This window comes from Hoplias malabaricus, chromosome 15, assembly GCF_029633855.1.
Source record: "Hoplias malabaricus isolate fHopMal1 chromosome 15, fHopMal1.hap1, whole genome shotgun sequence".
Classification (NCBI taxonomy): domain Eukaryota; kingdom Metazoa; phylum Chordata; class Actinopteri; order Characiformes; family Erythrinidae; genus Hoplias; species Hoplias malabaricus.
The window spans coordinates 38,058,711-38,081,325 of record NC_089814.1 but is presented as its reverse complement, the minus strand read 5'-3'; the positions used below and the strand labels follow the sequence as shown (position 1 = coordinate 38,081,325).

At 38.6% G+C, this 22,615-nt stretch overlaps 1 long non-coding RNA gene across 2 annotated transcripts in view; it reads left to right on the top strand.

The window, feature by feature from the left end:
• The first annotated feature begins 1,466 nt into the window (after positions 1–1,466).
• LOC136667969 (uncharacterized) overlaps positions 1,467–22,615 on the top strand; it is a 46,522-nt gene continuing 25,373 nt past the window's right edge. For both annotated transcript variants that reach the window (XR_010795455.1, XR_010795456.1), the window contains exons 1-3: positions 1,467–1,583; positions 1,732–1,901; positions 1,980–2,158. This is a non-coding gene — a long non-coding RNA (uncharacterized lncRNA). The remainder of the gene's footprint in view (positions 1,584–1,731; positions 1,902–1,979; positions 2,159–22,615) is intronic.

Sequence of the window (22,615 nt, the reverse complement as noted above, 5' to 3'; positions counted from 1 at the left end):
ATTTACAGGGCTTTGAATTGACACAGCACTACACAGAGAATTATTCATCAGATTCCCTGCACACAATCTCCAGCGATCCTTCACCTGCTTTACCATAAAGGTAAAAACATATCCCACAATATCTGCAAAGCTCGATGTTTATTTGACAAGTTGTTCTATTCGATGCTGATCTAAAAGCAGTGTCCCACGCCCGAATCCCTGGCTTGACCATCATATGAGAAGCTGAAACTGATCCTGGATCAGCAGGGAAAGGGAGCGAGCCTCCATCCGATGCACAGCTTTCGTGGGCATTTTCTAATTTCCCCACAGTTCCATGTTCTTAGTGTAACATGGGCTGACTCCTGAGGCAAGGGGCTCTTCATCTCCTCGCCTACAGTGGGCTCTCAAATAAAATGCCATCTCCTGGCCCCAATTTAAGCAGACAAGTGCCCTCAATTTCAGGTTAGAGCCCTGGTCTATCCCCTCGTTGCTGGAGCTCAGAGCACAGAGCTACAATAAGAGCAACTGTTCTCTCTACTCCTGGTTTCTACTGCTTGAGTTGCTGATTCAAAGTAAAAAAAAAACACACACACACACACATATATATATATAATTTATTTATTTTTTACATCAGAAAAAGTTGAAACAGCCTCAGTGTGGCACAGTGCACGTGTCCAATTCTCGTTTCATATTTGAAATGTCATAAACATTAATGTTAGAGTTAATAAAAACACTTGAGTTGCATGTTTTCACATAATTAATATATATCACATATAAAAAGTTGAACTAACCTCAGCCAGTTAGAAGCACTTCCTGTGTCAAGCAAAGTAAAAACTTTGACAACCTGCAGTGAAAACAACAGTGGCAGTTAATTAGTCAGAATAATTAGTCTAAGAATTGTAAGGTTACTACAGAATATCTGAACCAGATCTGACAAGTTTGGGCTATTCTTTTTATGCGGTAAATAACTGGCTTGTAACGTTCTCACTCACACACTCACTCATGTTTAAGAACTGCTCTACAAAGGAGTGCTATTCAGTGCTTCGCATCAGACACTTTTGCTGCTTTTAGGTCATAGTTATTGTTATTATGAGACAAGTGCAAGAACGCCACCATAATTAGGTCTAATGAGAAGCTGTAATTAGAAGAATTGTGGTCTTTTTTTAGATATAATTGTAATAAAGAAAATATATTTTTATGGACAATTTAAAAACTGTGCACAGGCATTTTTGATCAAATATGACCACTGTTTCTTAATTAATTCTTATGCTTTATAAATGTTGAGTTTTCTTGAATGTTGGGAACTGAAAAACAAGGTAAAATGGGGCAAAAGTTTGTAGAAAATCAAAGGGAATGTAGTCTTTAAAAATAGAACTACAAAGTGCTCCTGTATACTCAGTGAAACTGACAGAATTTACAGTGAAATAGAAACAATGAGGTGGTCATCATGTTATGGCTGATCAGCGTGACGCAACCGGATGTTAATTGGCGGGAGCGTGTGCGCGCGAGGTTTCAGTTGGACGGTTTCGCGGTTCTCCTGAAGAGAGTGAGAGCACAAAACACACAGAAAACAGCAAATTGAGTCCACGTTAACGACGTTTAAAGTGTGTTCTTTATCGTGGCAAGCTGTTAAACCATTAGAGACTGTCTGAAGCTTTAAAAATTAAGATTTTTCAAAATATGCTGCACATTTTAGCGGTGTTTAACAACCAGATGCTAATGTGGCTAACGCGACTATCTCCTTTCCCTCAGCTTCAGGGCAGTGAACGGTCACAGGATGAGCCCGGGAGCAGAAAATGTTGTTTTAATCCCCCAGCCATGAACTGTACAGTCACCTTGGGGTTTGTTTCCGAAGTAGAATACACCCACGGAGCAGAACACTAAACATAAGACATGTTTGCTTATATCATTGGACGACATATGTATGTAGGCTTATGTATCAACCTCAACATTAAAACCACTGCCATGTGACGTGAATAACATAGTTTATCTCATTACAGTGGCACCTGTTAGGGGGTGGGATACATTAAGAAGCAAGTGAACAGTCATCTTGAAGCAGGGAAAATGAGCAAACTTCAGGACGAGTGACTTTAATAAGGGCCACATTGAAACGGCTAGACGACTGGGTCAGAGCATCTCCGGAACGGCAGGTCTGGTGGGAAGCTCCTGGTATGCAGTGGTAAGTGATCCCAGGAAACTAAAATGATCAAGTGTTGAGGTTATAGGTTTATTTTAGAATTATTCTACATTTTGGGATCACAGTGAGGTTTTTGAACGCGAGAGTTCTCCATAAACCTGTAGACTATGCTTATAAGACAAGTTTTAACACACAGTAGCAATTCAAAGTGCTTTACAGAAATAAAAGGTAAACTACACATTAAATATTTTATTTTTTATATTTTTTACCATAATGGCATTGGCTCAGTGATGACTTTGGTACAGCATATTAAGTACAACATAACTTATTTAGCTTTATTAAACATACACATAATAATAATTAGGATTATTTACTAATCTAAATGAATAAGATATAATTTAACTGATTTGTGCTTTGACAAATATGCAAATCCTGTAGTCTAAATTAGTCTACATGCTGCTGTTTCTTCTTACAGATGAAAGAAAATGCTAGTAGTATCCAAGAATATATATATATATATATCTTCAACAAATCCACATTTATACCAGTATATAAAAAAATAATCCCAATAGATCCTTACATATCCTCTTAAACTGCAGTTACATATAAATCCAGTACAGTATATCCCTAGACAACCTTACATTCAACTGTTAGTCCACTATATCCCCAAAGACCCAATGTTATCCTTTTTATCCTTTTACCCCTGTCTGTTTATGTTCTGATACTTGTCAACTCAGGGACCACTGGCCTGCAAAGTTTGTCATGCACCTTTTAGCCAGTCATGAGTTAAATCTGACGTGGTAACCAGGAAAACATTGTTTTACAAGAACATGGGTTTCCAAAATTGGAGATACTAGTATCTTTGGAGGGAGTGGTATGTGATATTTCATTACAGTAATTGTGTGGAGTTTTATGGAGTATTCATATTGTTTTTTAGTAGGATGTTTATTGTTACTCTAGTGTTCTCAAGCCTTATTCGTGTGGCAGTTACACAAATCACTGCCTCATGTGCCTCCATACATAATGTGCACATGATGCTTTGCTTTGGATGAGAATAAATATGCTTCAGACCTTGTAGTTTTGTGTACAGACGGCTTTGACAGTCTATACAAATCTGTAGCGTGCACAGAAGCTCCTGCTTTGAAATATATATATATAAAAAAAAAGACTGAACAGAGAATTGATTGTTCATCTTTTATTCAACTGCAGCAAAACGTGTTCTTCTCCAGCTATCCCTCCAGTGAATCTTCTCAGTGCCCGTAAAACCATGCAGCGGTCATAATCTACCACGAACCATGAAATGTTTCCATGTCTTGCTGGCTGGGCACTTGTTCTTCTGATTTTTATGAGGTGAGAGGATGTATAATATATGGAAAAGTTCAATCAAGACAAGGGGAAACTGGAACGCAGACTAAAGCTTTGTGTGCTGTGCCGCGGCTGCGTTGGCTCGGGGTTTCTACTGCTATACTGTTGTGGCTTCTGGATAAAAGATTCAAGTCAGTGAATAATACATTCCTTCAGTCATAGGCTAAATATCCAGAGAGTAAATTATATGTGTGATTTCCACAAGGAGCCTGGTGCTAACATAAAAAAAGCTGTGAGTGATTGGTGTATTATTTACGGTGGTAATTCAAGCATTGAGTTGTCATGTTCAGTGACTTAACTTCTGGACTTTTTCAGAGTATAACTTTTCTCCTAGGTTATTGGCATTATTCAGATCTAGCATGAGTCAATGTTTACTGAAGTATACATTGAAGTAAACACATTTGTTTCTTCCTGTCCATGGACTAGTCCTTTTTCAAGAGAAACTGACGCTTATTCTGAGGCCAGCGTGGTTCTCGGGAGTGCCTGAAGGTGTTCATTTTTTCAGTTGGTCTGGGATGGAACGAATTATGTTTGCTTGCTAATAAAATCCATCATCGACACCCTTCGGCCCAAACCGCAAGCCAGCACTATATGCTTTGCCCTTGAGAGAGAGAAGAAAAGAGCCCAAACAAACACTTTCATTGTGTTTTTTTTTCTGCTTGAGCTCCCGCTCAGTCTTGCCTCAGAGTAATATTTATCTTGGTGTGAACGAAAAAGAAAGGAAAGAAAAAAATTGCAGCGTGAGAGCTTTGTTTTTGGAGGCTTATTGGCCGGCGTCATGTCAGCCTAAATCTTAACTTAAGCCAAAATGGGCTCCCACTTTGATTTATTTATTTCCTTTCATCCTCGTCCACATTGCCCACAGATATGACTGGTGCTGGAAGAAGTGCATTTCTTCTGATCAAATGTGACAGGCAAAGAAACACTAGAGAGCATGTATATTGAATGCATTTGTAATCCAATTACTGCATTTTCACTTTCTCTTTATTTGAAAAATTGAAGAAAAAAAAAGATGAGGAATGGGTGGTATCTGCTGCCATAAACTGCATGGAGAAAGTAGAGGCAATCGTGGATTAATACGAATGATCATGTTTAAACTTCTAAATCACTCAGTATAATTAAATTAACTGACAAGATGTAAATTTTAATTTAGGTGCTCAATCATGTGATGTAATTTAATGATAATTGTTGCAGTACTCATCAGTTCATGATTTAAAAATCACAGTAGTGAACCTAGCAGATAACAGTATGTTCATCTTTTATCTGTAGGTGTCACTGTTGGTATTTGCCAAACAATTGCCTCAAAAATATATACACCAGTTTGCTGTGGTGTATGAGGCAGCACTCTTCCAGTCTGAAGCAGTGTTGTGCAGTTTGTGAGTTTGGGCTTAGCACACGTCTTTAATATCCGCTTAAAAGCATTGAACGATTTGGACTCCTCAACGAAAAGCTTGTCTGCTATGGTGAATAAGCCTTATATTTTTCACTGTATTCCATCTCGTCTTTCCCCTTGCTCATAGCTTGGGCAGTAGGTCAAACCTACAAGCCTCCTGTTGAAGGATCGACTTATAGTTCCAATCATTTGGTGGACCCTTTTATAAGTTGCTTTCATATGTAGTTATTTATTAATAAACAATCTCATTTCTATTAAAGCCAGAAAAATATGGAACCAGCTGCAAAGGAATGCAGTGCTTTTAGTTGTGTTTAATGTCACTAAATGTTTAATGGTCCTCTTGTCAGTCCTCATTCTTAAGAACTGAGAATACTTGCTATTCACAACCCAGAACCCACATGGGTAACACTGAATTATGGGTTAGGCAAGATCATGGCCCAGTTACAAAGTAGTATTCAAATGACCTAAACGGTTCTAACAAGTAATGGTGGATGGAATAGCTGAATTTATTATTAACATTTCCTATATAGTAACCATACCGTATAAACTACATAAAGGCATTTACTGATGACATGTATTTAGGCTGTAATAGCTGTGGCTCACAAAATGCTAAAAATTGGAATAGTAAATACAGCAAACCAGTGGAACCATGGAAAAATTGCACTTGCAGCTTAATGATGCTGTCTCAGTCCCTCAAGCAGCTATTAGGCTTGCCCTACATGCACTGAAAATCTGTGGCTGTGGAAACCTCAGGTTTTTAACCATGAACAAAATGCAAGGCAGGCTGGGACCATTTTGTTTTTCTACCATAGCCACAAGAACAGGAGGGGAAAAAAACTGCACTGAGACCAATGAATGTTGTTGAATGTGGGTCTGTATTAAGGGGCTAGTTTTGCTCTCAGACCACCTAAAATGATAAACTTTCCAAGTGTCAGCATATCTTGAGAATGAAGTGCCTGCACATCCACACACAAGAAGGAGAGGAGGGGGTTTGTCTGAATACAGCTGTAGAAAATAATGCAGTTTCATTTGAATTGGTGGTAACACCAGTGTCATTCATATTTCTAGCAGCATGAAAGAAACCCCAGGTCATGGCACCAATCTTTAACTTATTCAGCCCTTCAAAAAGTCACACTGAGGACTCATTTACTCATGCTTTTCAGTGGAACACATCGGCCCTGTCCTGCGAACTGCAAAATGTGTTGGCATACTTTTATAATTTAGAGCAGTCGTAAAATATACCCAAGCCCAAACTCTATGCTTTTCCTCCCAAGTGCTGCAAATGCTATTTTTACATTAACAAAGAATATTATGCCTCTATCCAGTTAATGAAATATAGATTTGGAAGAGTATTGTAAGTCACGCAAGCTTTTAAAGTTCTTAGTGCTTTAGCTCCGAGCCAAATCACCCTTTATTTTTTCAGTAGAGCCCAAACTAGATATTGATAATGTCCCCCAAACAAGTACTCTAGGTTCTTTCCTGCACTGCAATTAGCAGCACTTCCGGCCAACATCAGAACATTGAAACACCATTTTAGCTATGTTTTATTGAACAGGTAGATGTTATGTACGCTTTTACCTATGACACTAAAATATAAGTTTTGGGGAGGATTCATGCATCATTTGTAATCTCAGTCATATTTAGTTCTCTACATCTCCACATGTTATTTAAAAGTATCAAAAGTGGGTAGAGTAGCCTAAAGCCCATGCTCAAATATGTGTTGTTATTTTAATGAAAGAATGATTGAAGCAAAAGTAAATGCAGGGTAACTAGAAGCTCGAATGACTGTAATTTTGTGTTGTGTTTTATCTGTTACAAATAATTCTTCTTAATGGTGTAACAACTTTTGACTAATAAAAACATCATCTAATTTTTAATTACATCACTGTCTACAAGAGGCCAGGGAAAATAATTTTAACAAATAATTTGTTTTAGAACCATTCTACCATTCACTTATCATTTAAGGGAAACACTTGACTTATTCTGAAACCCTCCCTGATATTGATTCACCTGGAAATGTGACAGAGAAATAACCTGCAAAAACTTAGGATACACACTGACTAAGTACTGAGTAACTATGGAGTAGATCCCTATTGGAGCTTCTTGGCAGATCAGTCAGTAAAGGGACTTATCTTTCTTTCTAGTGTCCTATTGGTCTACAATTCTTAAACGGCACAGTTACAGCAATACAATACAGCAAAGCAATACAGACTTGGTCTCCAATTAAATAAATAGATTTTTATCACAGGAATACTCTTGTAGAAATAAAACGGTTGCCATATGGAAACACTCAATGAAATAAAACCAGCAAGAAATTGTTTGAGTAAATAGATCAGTGCTACTACACATACCTCTAACAAGATAATAAATAATGTACTGTATGGTCAATCTAATTCATAATGCTTGGAGTCATGACCAAGGCCTGAGGCCTCGTACAAAATATTCTACCTTTTTAAATGTGCTCCACTGAATTTTCTCACCTGTGATTTTTTTTTTAGGCAGTGACTGCCGAGAGCCATAAAAGCTGCTTTTGTTTTAATTAGCCAAGTGCCTCCTCAGAGCTCAGCTCTAAATAAAACACACCGCACCATATGGGCTATACACACGTTCTAATATACCCAATCTAAAGCTCATGAATCTCCAATGCCATCCTCTTCAAAAGATACTTATACACTTTTGTTCACTAGCCATTAACACTTCCGCTAAGCAAACGATATGCCTCAGATTGTTTGTGAAGAATTGGTGTGAACCCCTTTACTTAATTAATTTTGCAGCTGACATTTTTCCACTGTCCCCTGGTGATTGCCCGTCGCCATAGGTGCTGCCTTTCATTAATTAAAATCCTAATTGATTTAGAAATGTTACACAACTTTGGACGGAGGCGGGATGATCTTCAGATGAGCAGACGCTGCAGGTCGTGCTCAGGCTCAGGAAGATAAATGGGCATCATTTTCCTGAAGACTGGCTGGGAGATTCACTTGTGTTAGCTGCTGTTCCACTTATTCTACTTATTTTTCAAACTTTCTGCACAGTTCAGACTTGTTATTTAGCATGGTTTGACGTGAAATGGTGCATTGTAGAGACAAAGATTTTCCTCTTCAAAATTTAAGAAGGACTTTTGAATTTGGCTTCAGAACCCTACTGTGACAATAAAAAAGTGCTTTAATGCTACACGCTTGGGGTCCAAGAACCTCAACTCTGAGGGGACATATTCTTGGATTTTATTGTGAATGTTCTGATTAAGATAGGGATGTAAATGTTTTAGTATGAGAATTTATTACCTTTCAAATCTTTGATGCAGAATTCAGAAGCTTCTAAACTCCTATCTTAGCACCCATGTTCTCTTCATTGTTTGGCGATCATTATTAAAACATATGCAGTCTCACTGTCTAAGTGCACTAATGCAAGACCTATTTTTTTCAGAAACGTCCTCCACAAAATGATACTGTAAAATAATCTCACATTTCAGTTGAACCCTGCATTCCTGCTTTGAAAACACATGCTGTGTGCTAAGATAATTTCTTCTGTAGACTGTGTCCTGGACCTTCATTAATACATGACTGCTGCCAAGCCTCTTCTGGGGCATTCTAAGACGTATGAAGTAGAGATTTTATGGCCGTGGTTGGTTATAGAATGCAAGGAAATGTCGGAATGGAAGCACAGAGCATTAGGGAAGATGTAGAGACACAAAGTGGTGACTCCAGAGGATTATTAAGACAAGTGATTACTGAGCTCAAGGCAAGAGAAAGCCCAAAGTGAAATGATGGCAATTGATTTTTTTTACTCTGTGTGATAAACGTGAGCTGTGGAACCAGATGTGAAACTGCTTGGTAAATATCAAGCTTTGGTTCTGTATAACAAGGTGTGTGTTTATTTATTTTTTACCAATGAAGGGTTGAAGTGAAAGGGGGCTAATGTAGAACAGCTCCAAAGTCCACCTGTACATTACGGGGAGATAGTCTTACATCCATTATGCTTTATTTTTACTGGTTGGCAATGTTTTAACAATAAGAATATCTTGGTTATTTAAATCATGCTAGTTACCCCATGCTAGACATGCTAGAAAACTAGTCACACTGTAATTAGTTCACAGTCAACCATATATGTATTATTTTTGCAGACACCTTTTATATATACATTTTTGTACTTATATGATGCATTGAATTAAAAGGGCACTAGGAAAAATTCAAGATATGCGACCTCTAGTGGCTATGTACCCAAACTGCAATAACACAAGCATGACTTTGGAGATGCCTCTCAGCCCTGTCCATGAACAAAATTCACTGCTCTAGAATCGGTGTAGCAATTGTGAGCACCATGACAATTTCGAGTGAACAATTACCTTTCATTTACCTTTGGAATCAGAATACTCTCTGTTTCATAACAAACATTAGTATGATGCACAAGCTAATAGTCAGCAAAATATACCCTTGCTAAAAATCAAGCTTTTAAAAAAAGCTGTTTAACATAAACTACAAACTTAAGATACTTAATTGAACTGAACAAATTAGTAAAAAATAAGAACCTTTGTTACCTTTTACTAGTATAATGACATACATAAATGTAAATTTATAATTATTTGTCATTGTACTACGTACAATGAAATGTGTCTTCCGCATTCAACTCATCTGTGGCAGTGAACACACACACACTAGTGCACTGGGGCAGTGAACACACACCCAGAGCAGGGGGCAGTCATCCTTGGCGCCCGTGGTGGCTTGCTTATAGGAGGGAGGGAGGAGGACAGTGCAGTAGCTATATAGCCCCCTGCTCAGGGTGTGTGCTCACTGCCTCTGGTGCAGTAGTGTGTGTTTGTTCACTGCCACAGATGGGTTGAATTCGGAAAACGAATTTCATTTTATGTTGTACAATGACAAATAATCACAAATATACATTTACATAACTATATTTTTCATTAGACATTACAATCAAACTGCTTATATTGTCAGCTCCCAAACACTCTGGTAACAATTTCTTATGGGATCAATACAGCAAGCTTTTTGAGAGTCTGTACACGTAAAAATGTAAATAAACATGCAGCACTGAATGTTTGATTTATACAATGACAAAAATGTATTCTGGTACGCCATTAAGACCTTTAGCCCAACTTCAAATTCCACCTTGGGTAAATGAAGCAAACCCTTGAAATCTTCTGTACTGTGACCTATAATGAGTATTTGATAAAAGTTAACATATCTTAGCTATTAAAAATTGGCATAAAAGTCATAGTGAATAGTTATACCAAAAACATGGTGCAGCGTGTTTACCTGCTTTAGCGTCCCTGTTTTTCCTGCCCTCTAATTCAATTCCACCAAATGTAATATCCCTGATGTGGTGAGGCTGCGGTCCTTGCATTCATTTTCAAAATCAAAGCTGGGGGCAAAAGCAGAGGGCAAGTTGATGCACGCCTGCTGAATGGAACTGAAACGCCTTCAGAGTGGTCATGCATTGATCAGGCAGGCATTGTATCAGTGAGGTATAGAAACCTTGATAGCTAACCTAATCCCCCGTAATGATCTCTATGAGCCTTTGTCTAGACATCTGTATCCCCTTTTAGCCTGTCTATGGTAATTAATCAGTGACCCCGACATTTGACCCGTGTGTATGTGTTAACGGTCATTTGTCATGTCCAGCCTGGACTGTCAGCCAGCGCCCTGGGTACGCTCTCCCACATATGCTACGGGCTCTTGGCTCCGAAAAAAGAACCGTTTGCCCAGTGTCTTTGTCCTTCGTTGTCATCATCCATCGCAGGGTATTAGCCAATATTAATTGCTTTGTGTAAGGTTGAGTGTATGAGTCAAAGGCAGACTATACAGATGTAGTCGTAAAGGTTCCTAAATGGTTCCTGGCTCAGAGGTAGATGCAGAAAACTGTGATTAATATAGTACCTTTAAAATAGGTTGAAGTTTCTCCACATTTTGCATAATACTAATAATGCTCAGGTTATACACAGCATAAGCAAAGCTTAACATGCATTACCACAATAGGCAATGGGTGATGTGATGGGTTAGTTAATGCACAATTTGGTTCTGTAGCCTTTAGGAGTCTTGGCTTTTGGAATACTTTTTAATTTGTCAATGTGTGTTACATTAAACAGTGTTTACCATGACAGGGTTTCATATCGTGTTTTTTTTTTTCGATGAATCGCTCTCTCTCTCTCTTCCAGCAAGTTCACTCCTCCTATGTATACGTCCCCTTTTTAATCACATATAAATTATGATAGTCTTGTGTCTATTGTGTGTACCCTCATAAAACTAATATGAATATAAAGCACAAAGCCTGTACTTTTGACTGAAATTAGCGACAATACTCAGCGTGTCTTTGGTTTTTGACCCATCTCTTCTTGCCCCAGTCACAAGATTTGATCATGCTCCCGTGATCAGCAACTCCTAAGGGTTAATTACATTCTACCCTCTGCACAGTTTTATTTAACAAAGATATCTGCAGCAACCCTTTTTTAACTAATGCTACACTTGTCCTTCAAATCTGTTCAGCAAGGCAGAACCATATACAAACCAAGAACCATATGCAGAACTAAGGCATACAAAAACCACTGGGCTTTAAAAAGTATGGCCCTAAATACAGACAGCTTTTGTTTGCTTACTCAAGCTGTGGGGGCGATATCAGTTCTTGACAAGGACGAAGAAATGCTTGCATGGACATATCTGACTTTTTCTCAGAGCAGATGTTTTCATTATTTGACATGGGTGCAAATGGCCTGTGTGCATCCGTTCATGATTTTAGTGAACTGTTCCCTGAAGTGTATAATGCAGCATGTCTACTGCACCATACACGGCATGTGTAGTATGTGGGGACACAGTGCTTGAAAACAAATCTGTTTGTATCAGTTTGTCTTTTCTAGGTCTAATGCATATTGGCTAGAATTCTTTTTTTTTTTTTTTTTATGTCGTCAGGTCAATTTCACTCTCATTTGCCACACCCGGTGCTTATAGCGCCTATTGCTAGTTTGGAGCAGACGTGTATAGCCACTCAAAGAGGGATCTTATTACCAGCGCGACTGGTTAATAGGTACAAAAAAAAATCCAAGAGTGGATGAGTCATTTTCTTTAAGGAGGTGAAAGCAGAGTGCTTTGCCACTTTACAGAGGCAAGTCATTAATATTCCACTGGTGTATGTATGTGTGCATATCCTGATGAGTCCTTGCAGCTCCTCTTCCACTCTGTCTCTCTGCCTTTCTCTCTCTCTCTCTCTCTCCCTGAAAAACAGCACAGTAGCTCCTCAACAACTCAACAGCTGCAGAAGATGAGCAGCAAGCAGCAGCCGTTGTCAGCTTGCTGTGAAGCGTCCCACAGTGCAGCACGTCTTGCTCAGGGGAATTAGGACTCTCACCTCAATCCTCTCCTCGTTACCTTTTGTAATGGAAATGCTGCCGTGACCTGGAATTCGTCGGCCTGTTGCCACAAAATGCATGTGAAATGGGCTAAAGATAACATTCAGGCCTGTCTGTCAGAACTCTGAAACTTTGAAAAGTGATGCAAGGCCATGAGGCCCAGTCATCTAGTAACATCTTGTGTAGTTCGGCATCAGGGGCCGAAATCTAAGGGCACCTGTGTAGTAGTTATCAGAAGTAGCTGAAAGATGTAGTCAGTGGTTTTGGATAAGAAGAGCACAGAGTAGTTGGGGAAACATACTGTAAATGTGTCATAAGTACGAGGAGTACAAGACAGTTGAGTCGGGTGCTGTGTTGCGTTATTGCAGCTGCCGGTGATGTATTACATAAAATTCATATTGAACAGGTGACACTGAGCATGCATTACCGGTGCCACTGGGGCTAGGTACAGCCTTAGTGTGGATTGATGATTGTTGAAGGAAGGTAGAACTGTAAAGCTGAGACACTGTTGAGCATTCCAGTTCCAAGTGTCGTGGGCTTAGTTCAGTGAAACACTGACGAGAGGAGGTGCCTACCTGATGATCCCTGTGAAGAGCTAGTGATGCAGTGGCTGAGTTGGGTACACGAGGGCTGGGCCCAGTGAATAAGCTTCGGTGTTAATAGAAGCTGGTTGTTGATTGGATTATAAAGGGCCATAGCTACATTCGTGGTTAGGATTAGGATTTAAAGCCAAAGATTACAGGAATGCTGTGGCTGCAGGTAGGAAGAGAATGGGGTGGGCCCTATGTGAAACTCTTATGGACTGGCATAGGATATTTTACATCTTATCCTATATATGATAGCTATTATATGAATGTTGAACTTGTCTTTTGACTGGACACAAGATGCGGCTAAGATACAGCTAAGCAGCTAACCCAAACAGTGTGTGATGCTCCAGGCAGTGCAGCGTTAGATTGGAGCGGCAGTGCTCTCTCCATAGGCAAAAAAATGGCATCACCAGTGCAAGTAGTTTTGCTGCTTGTCTTTTGAAAATACCCTAAGGAGATTATATATAACAGCATTTACATTTGTCTTAAGATCTTGTTTTGTATCTCTGTTTCACCAGAAATATGCTGATGTTTTGGAAAGTATAGTGCCATACAATAACACAAACAAAACAAGAACATACACGGTATTTTACCAAAATTGTGAAAGCAATGAGTGCGTTTGTAATTAATTTACTGTAATATTTTATTTCATAAACATCTTTGGATCTCAGCAGCAAAATACAGTTGAAAGAAAAACAACATGCAACAACATTATTATTTTTTTTTTTTACATTGCCGAAAACTAGGCCTGTGACAACCTATTGCATTCTAGCTGCCCATGTAGTCAGTCCTCCTCATTACCAGTTGTATTACAAACATGACTGCTGCCATGATTTCATCTGCATATTACTACAAAATGCATATGAACTTGAATAAACATTCCATTCTTACTGTAGCCTCACTGACAATAGCCTTTTAAAAACGACGCAAGGCCATAAGGCTCAGTCGCCTAGTAACTGTGGCGTCAGGGATGCTCTCGTGTGACTGCACAACCCTCTGTAGACTGTGCCGCCAGACAGGAAGCTGTCACAAGCTGTTTAAGCTGCAAGGAATAAAAAAAACTAAAAAAGAACCCAGGCCTAGCTTTAATCTGCTTTGGGGTCTCACTAGCTCATGGTGACTTCCAACTACAGAGAAGCCAATCATCCAAAATGTCTGTCAAAAGCATTTGTTGTTCTTCCTTCGCGCGTCCCCTGAGCAATAAGGGCAGCCGGCTGATCACGGCGAGTCACAGTCGATTAAATATTGACTACGCAAGTGGCTTCACAGCCCTATCAAGGGATTTTTGTTCAAGGGATGAAAGATCAAATAAATATAGACAGGGTAATAAGAATGGACTGGACTTAAGGAGCACAAGGCGCTATTAATGCAGCAGGACAATGGCCATTTACTTCCAAGCAACTTAATAAGGCCTGTTTCTATGAGGGACAAAAATGTAGCTGAAAGGATATGCAGTGAATTGTGGGACTGTATTGATTGATTGTCAAAGAATTGGTAAAGAAATTTTCTGTCCTGTAGACATACATTATCTGAATTCTGGGGCATGTACAACCTTCTTGAACAAGGGGAGCCAACTCCTTTTACAAGACAGGAAGTAAATTGGACTGGATATTTTGTTATCATTTCAAAATATTTGCAATCTCTTCAGAGAGGATTCAGGAAACAAGCGGTGAATTGTCTTCAAAGTTATATCTCAAGTCCACTCAGCTTGACTCAGTACTTTTCGAATTCATTGACCCGAATGACTTAACCTTCATGTCTTTGTTTTGCCTGGTGAAATTGGAAATTGCACTTGTGTACACCTTTTTTTCTCTCTTTCCTTGTCTTTCTTCTGTCCTTGTTGCAGTGGTGACCCATAAATACTAAAAGATAGTTTCTTCAGGGGCCAAGAACGATGTTTTTTCTCAATTTGGCTCACCCACTGTAAATATAAGTATGATTCTCTTGTTACCACATATCTATCACGGTCTTGGTTACATGTTACAAGGCCTTCTGTTCAGCTAGCTGCAAGATAAATAACAGGATATATTTCTGTTACTTTGAATTCTTCTGTTTCTAGCTTAAACTTAACAATGAAATAACAGCACTATTACTGCCATACTCGGTTTTACAACAAACATGTTGATATATCAGAGAAATCTTTAGGGTTCCTTTCTATTTCACTATACAGTAATATAGAGTAGCGGTAAGGGAAGGGAATCCAACCCTAATACACACACTGTAACCCAACTTTATATTTCACCAAACCACCTAAATTTGCTTAATCACGGCAAGACTATGGAGGTCAGTTTGACTTATTCCTTGACACATTTTAGTCAGACAAGGTTTGAGGACAATTGCTGTTGGTTTGTTTTTTAACGCATTCAGAGAAATGTGAATGGTGAGTCCATATGCATTATGATATTAGTAACGTTGAACAATTCATTCTGATGAAGCTCATTTTGTTACAGAATGCGCTGATTAAAAAAAAACTATGACAATAGGTTCCTTTTTAAATGGGTATATTTTCAACCAACTACATAAATTGTGATAAATTATTATAATTGTTTGATGGAAATTAAAAAAAAAATCTATTTCTATTTATAATTTATTTAATTTTTTAAAACCTCCTCCATTATATTCCCACTTAATGGCCAATTCTCACATAGCTATTATATATTATATTTTTATCCCTGCCAGAATTAAACAATTAAAAAAAAAAAAAAGTAAATGTTTTTCCAAATGTTTGCCTCAGACGTCCTTCCTGTCTGCCAGTTGAAATGCACAAAAAACGTATTTTACTTTGCATTTGAAAGACTCAAGGTTACTGTGCCATTTGCGGCTGTTGTTTCATAAATCAGTGGATAATGTAATTGCCTGAGATCAAGCCACGGAGACTACGGAGACTATTAATTCACTGCACTTCTCTAGAGGCACTTAAGGTGGCATTACTAACACTCGAAATGTATTATCTCAATCAGCTGACTTGCTGCAGCTCCCATTCCAGCAGCAAGGGGGAATAAATAACGAACAGTTCTCTTCACAAAACTACTTACTTTGGCATTGTCTTAAACATTTTGACTAATGGAGTTTCTTTCTCTGAAAAATACCTTACACAATCCCTCTCTTAACACCCATTGAAATCTAAAAATGCAGGTTCATATCTGCAACTCAAATCTTGTTCCTAGTAAAGCCATTTCTCATTTGCTATTGCAAGCGTGACTTTGTTTTCACAAAGACTATTTTTCAGGTGTAGTGTAATGCTGAAATATAAATGGAGTGAGGGCATGTGTCGATTTCATAGTGCGCCTTACTCCTTGGCAATGATGCATTTCAGAGAGGTTGGTTGGAATGTGTTGCAGGGCTAAGAGTCTCATAATATCTGACTTTTGGATTGTCTTACAATCTATGACCTCCAGTCAAATCGACACCAGGTCATTTAAAAGACCGTAAATGAAGGTGAATGCAGGCTTATAGCATGAATAATAATACAGCACAGAACAGCATACTGCACAAACAGACTGTTTTTTATTTGAGAGATAGTGATTTTGGCTAGTGTGAAAGTTTCAGTCATCGGGGTAAAGTGAGGTGACTGTGTGACATAGATAACAAATAGAAAGGGCAATGTGTAAAATGTCTGAAAGCTCTAAAAGAAAATAAGATAAAAAAATAAATAAATGAAGCCCAAACACTATATTATTATGATTCAATATATAGCAACTAAAGTACTACAAGGCATATTACAGAAGTTAGATTTACCTGATGCTAATTCATAATTACCAAACAAGCTAGCTGCTGTTTATAGCTGTGCACTCTTGAAAGGTGCTAGAAAGGATCCTTTGAGCGATCCCATAGAAGAACCACTTTTGGTTCCATAAAAAATGTTTGTTAAAGAGATGTGTGAGTGTGAAGTACTTTTTAAAGGTGTAAAAAACTTATCCTGATGTAAAGGTTCTTTACCAATGTAAATAATATCAACAAAAATGATTTTTTTATGGAACCAAAAGTGGTTCTTCTATGGCATTGCTCAAAGAACCCTTTGCAGCATCTTTATTTTTAAGAGTGTATTCTGCATAGATGATGTGTAACACAGTTAATATCCAGTAGTTCCAACAAAAATAGTGTGCATATTCACCTTTACTTTGTATTATAACCCACTATAAATGCAGATGTGTGTAATGTTTTTTTTATTTGAGCTCAAGCTGCAATCTTCTAAATAGCAAGCAGCTAAGAAGTAAGATATTATATAATTATTAGTTAAAATTTCATGATTTTGCAAGGGCAGTCACTGAGGGTCTTTTGTTTAATTTTCATGTTCCCCAACATTTTTGCCAGATGAAAAATGTTTCAATATGGCATTCAAAACACATAAATGTAATTAATTAGTTTTATATCTAATTGTACAGACAAAGGAATTGTTAAATTATCACAAGGAAAAGATCGAGAAGATAATTTTCATCACACCAAGAGTCTTATGACATGCTTGGTTACTCTCCAGACTAGTCAGGTACCCTCGGTTGGCACTTTGTCTACAAATTTGTTCCATACTTTGTCCTCCATTTTTTAATCCTTGCTTCTTCGTGTCACTGCATGCTTAGTCATTTACTTTCCTGGACTTTCTCATCAGTCTCCTTCAAAATTCCCTCGTGATTCAGCAAAGTGACAGCTTTCTATGCACAGATGGAGAGAAAGAGGATCAGCTGGCTCTGGGCGTACGTTATCACTTTTCTCACTGTCTCCCTTTTCCTCTTTCTCGTTGGCGAGGGAACATTAAAAGCTACAGTCCTCTCATTTCCCTGATGGAATTGTGATTATGGCTCTAGGCGGTAGGAGACCAAGGATGATACGGTGGCGGTTTCAAGGTGTAGGACCTTTTTCATTGACATATGATGTCTGTATGTAGCATGTGAGAGCTGAGATGACAGTGTGCTCAGGCTCAGATACATTGTTGGTGAAGGCACAAAAAGATGTCAAAGCACTATTGAAGGATGGCTGCCACCGTGTTCACACTGTGTGGTGAAATGGAGGGGTGCAGTTTTGTCCAGATGAAAAAGAAATTGTACTTTTCTCTTTATAAAAAAAAAAAAAAAAAGAAGTATTATTCCACTTGTGTTGCATTCTTGCCACTAGACCACTAGACTTAGGGGTCTTTAAGCTTCTTTTGTTAATCTTATTTGCTTTAACTAAATGACACTTTGTGAATGTAGCACTGAATGCCAAATAGATGTTTTTTTACACGTGTTTCCCCTGTTGGATTACAGTTTTTTCTTTTAGAATGGTATGGGAATGCAGTGACATCACATGATGCTTCAAACCTCTGAATCTTTGTCATTTGCCTGCTATCGTGGGGTTGATTACATTGCTGTGTTTATAGCACTGGAACTGAAACACCAACACAGTCCTGATTTTTAGACTCTGTTTTTATGATTAGTTCTTCAGATCTGACATTGTTTAATAATCTAGTCACAAATCTTTGTTATTGTCATTATTCTCTCATTTACACTCATGATTCCAGCCCCTTTAAAAGTTTAAAGTTTGAATATGTATATGTTTCATACCCTTTCTTTTAAATCTGACAGGGTGACAGGTTCTCAAAAACCTATTAAATTGGTGATCTGCCTTCACAGAGCATTGTAGTTGGGACCTACGGTTCACATTCATTTCAAATGCATTTCATCCAGCGTGCATTATCAAACATTCCAGAATGTCCTTTTTGAACACTGACAGCTACATTTCCATGGTTTCATTTCACATATATCAAGAACAATGGATTTGTGCATTTAAATACCTTCATAAGCCATAAGCAGCGGCATGGATCACCAGTAACAGCCCTTTCACCTTAGGCTGCTTTAATCCAGAAACCCTGCTGGCTCTAATGGTTTCTGGAACCACATGGTCAGTCTTAATCGTAGTGGTGTCCACTGAGAAACCGAGAGTTCTGCTGCCAGTTGTGAGTGGAGCAGGGTGGGAATTTGTCATTCCAAGAAGAGATCATCAAAAAATCAATGATTCGGAGCTGCAGGCAGTCGATGAGACTGCATAATTATACTTTTTCATGGGACATTCAGTCATGATATGTGGTGATTTAAAAAAAAAAATGTGTATCCAGATCTCTTATTTAAGTGTTTAAGGACAGCCCCCACATTGCATTGCCTGTGGCAAAGACTTTCCAACGATGGGAGATGCCACAGTTGCCTCGGGCAACGATGGACATGAACTCTGAGTGTAAAACAGTACCTTGGAAACAAAGGCGCATTTGCATAAATACCGAGTATTAATATAATTAACACTGCTCATTCTCTGCACTGCAGTTACTGGACATTCTGTATACTAAGCTGTAATTTTTTTCCATGGCCATAATCACCTGCAGCCCCAGTAGGCCTGTAGCAGAACTGAAAATAACTGTGTAGAGGTGCTTCACCAAGGACACTGATGTCTTGCTTGCTGGATGTCGTGCTCTCTCTACTGAATAATGAACTGGTCGAGGAGCAAACGATTATGCTGTTCCTTCTTCTGCGGAGGTGGGCCCCTCTTATCTCTCCTCTGTGGTTACTGGTGACAAGATAAAGGCCATAGGGCCCATTGGCATGGTCAAAAAAGCCCCATGGCTCCACTCAGATATTCATCAAAGGCCACAGACACATGGAAGATGAAATGCACTAATTTGAGCTGCTCATCTGTTGGAAAAAGAAACAAAGAGTCTGTCAGAGCCAGCTGACACAAGATGGCTTCTCTTGTCATAACTCTGGAGACACTGCTCCAACTGGGGGATGGCTTTGCAGGCGAATGAATGATGCTATTTTAGAGAAGCTTTCAGAGTGAAAAATACAAAATAATATTATTTAAATGAATGGTTGAATGGTTGCTAATGGATTGGTGGACGGTTGTGAAGCAGATGCTAGTTTGGTAGTACTGTAATTATGAAATATTTATGCAAATAACATTCACAGTTACATAAATATACTTTTAAAAATTAGCGTTTTAGGTATTCATGGTCAATACACCAGATTTACCACATTAATAGCCTGGTTCATATTCCATTTATATCTTGATGATCCAAGGTAAATTCTGTCACTAATGAAATAATTTCAGATGGTGGGCATAAATCTCCTTCAAGAACAGCAACTCTGAGTTATTTCGATGTATAAATGTTCATAATTTATAGCAATTAGAATGTCTCCAGCTTTCATCTCTGTGGCAGTTAAAATAATGACTGGGGGCAATTAGCTTCCTCACCAGAATGTATTCAGCTGCCAGATAAATATGTATTTGTGTAATTTGTAAATTGTTTGCAGTATTTTCACTAAAGACAGTGGTACATTGTGAATATGTAGTTGGAACAGTTATATATTTTTGATCTTTTCTAATATTACCTTAGTATAACATCTATTCATCTTAATATCTCATATGTCATTAAGTATTTCATGTTTTCCATTACTTTTATTAAAAGTAAACACTAAAATAACAAGCAAATGCTTGAGTAATAGTATTACCTGAGCCAGCCTTGCTAGTGTTTATTGGACTGATTTACTGTTGTGGAGCAGATGCTAGGTTGATATTGCCAAAAGTACAGGTACTAAATTGTGTTACAAGAAAACAATCAAAAGCTTCCCCCAAAAGACCCTTGATTGCTGTAGTTCTTGTTTTCTGTATTGTGTCCTGGTCATGGCCATGCAGGTCACGGTCACACAGCGGCACTTTAACAGTGCCTGCTCAGAGGCACATAAATGTGTCCCAATATGGCAGGCTCACTTAAAGCTGTAATGACAGCCCCAGCGTGGAAGAGGCCGTAAAGTTGATTTCTCGCTGGGCCAGTGACCTCTGCTCACCTCTGCATGAATACGCAGAGTTTTTGGGGGCGGAAGAGCGAGAGGAACACTTAATCACACGCTAAGAGCAGCTTTGCAGCCATCACTGGTGAAAATAAACAGAGAAACAGCCGATGACAACCTTGGGTTTCAGAGTGCTGGGGCATAAATCCTGAAGAATGCTCATGGAGTCACTCGCAGTGACTGGACTGCTCAGTTATCACACCTGAAAATGGGGGCCACAGGAACAGAGCAACTCGGTTTGTCCTGAGTTTGAACCTGGTTGAGGTGTTGGCACTAAATGCTAATTGAGTGATTGAGGGAAAACGCAGCACATCAGCATTGAAGATTGATTTTGTGCTGAATGAGCGCTTGATCGTGTGTCGGCTTTATGTTGCCTGACGGCGCCTAGTAAGAAAAGGCAATAGATCTAACAGACATGAGACTGAGAATGAGGGCTTTTACTTTGAAGACATCTTCTGAAATACTTAAAATGTTATCAAAAGTCAGATATTTCTTTTAATGATTTCTTTTAATGATCTTTACGTATTTTATGCCTTTATCTCTGTTCTTATGTTATTCAAATTACTTCATCTACTCCTTTCAGCTTAGACTGCAACAAGCCCTTAATCTGTAACTGATATCTACAAAACACTCTATCTGAAACATTTGGAAATACACAGGAGGAGGGGGGGAAACTGTAATTGTGGAATTGGCAAAAGTTTCCTAATGAGTCAGTTAGGTCATGCATTCTTAAAAATAAATGTGCACAAAACGTTGTTTGAGCAATGCCATAGAAGAACCACTTTTGGTTCCATAAAGAACCAATTTTACTTATAATTTATAAATTAGAAAAACTTTTATATCAAGTGAATGTTTTTAATTCTTCAGGTTCTTCACACTCATACATCTCTTGGTATAAATAACATGGTGTTTATGGAACCAAAGGTCTGTCTTGTATGGCGTCACTTAAAAAACCTTTTGTAGCACCTTTATTTTTAATATTGTTTGCTAAATTTGTTTGTGAAACGGAAACGTGTGTAAGTCCTTTCAAAATACATGCTTTTTGAGATTCAGGATGGTTAAAGATTCTTTTCAGAATACATGATATTCAGAAATTGATTACATTTCTTATACTACAGTAATCTCTCTATTTCACTCTCTCTCTCTCTCTCTCTCTCTCTCTCTCTCTCTCTCTCTCTCTAATGATATAAAGAGGTAAACAGGGCCTACAGGTTGGAAGTGTCTAGTGCATAATAGTACACTAGACAAAAAGTACAATTATACAAAAAAAATTAAGACAAAAGCACCAAATAATAAACATGTAACAGTGTGGACTGACATACTTTTATAATGGTAAAATAACATTTTGCAAAGTCCTAGGGCCATAGATGTGAGAATGCATATGCTTACATTTATTCACTTTTAAAATGAACAAAATGTATAATCTGGGAAATTTTTTATGTAGATTCCAAGTTTCTGAACAGTGATTCCAGACTTTTGAATGGTAGTATCATGACAGAGCACTTTTAAAAAAGATTGGGTTTACATTTTTTTCAGTATTGATGGCATCAACTTTACCAACTAATCGTTGCACATCCCGCGCTCCACTGTTCCTCGTCATCGACCCATACCCCACACTTTGACAGCCAGCATCAACAGTGGCAGGTTGTTTGAAGCAGCACCTTGCCCAGTCAGCGAGATGTCCTTGTTCCCTGCTCTCTGAGTTAGCAGGTGAGAGAAGTGAATGGCAGCACAGTGGCACCGACGTTTGGACAGGTGCTTCTAATTGGCAGTGGGCACTCTCGGCCACAGCTGGGGCTGCTGGGAGTAATGATGAGGCTGGAGCGGCTCCGATGACTCGCTCCTCTTGCTGACAGACTTGCCGGGGATGACGGTGTTTCAGGCTGATTAATTTGAGTGGCGGCTCTGGCCGCGAGAAAGAGGCAAAGGGGAGGGGGGCAGTATGGGCCCTTGACATCGTCCTTTTATTATCAGAGAGCCTCGCTGGCAGCA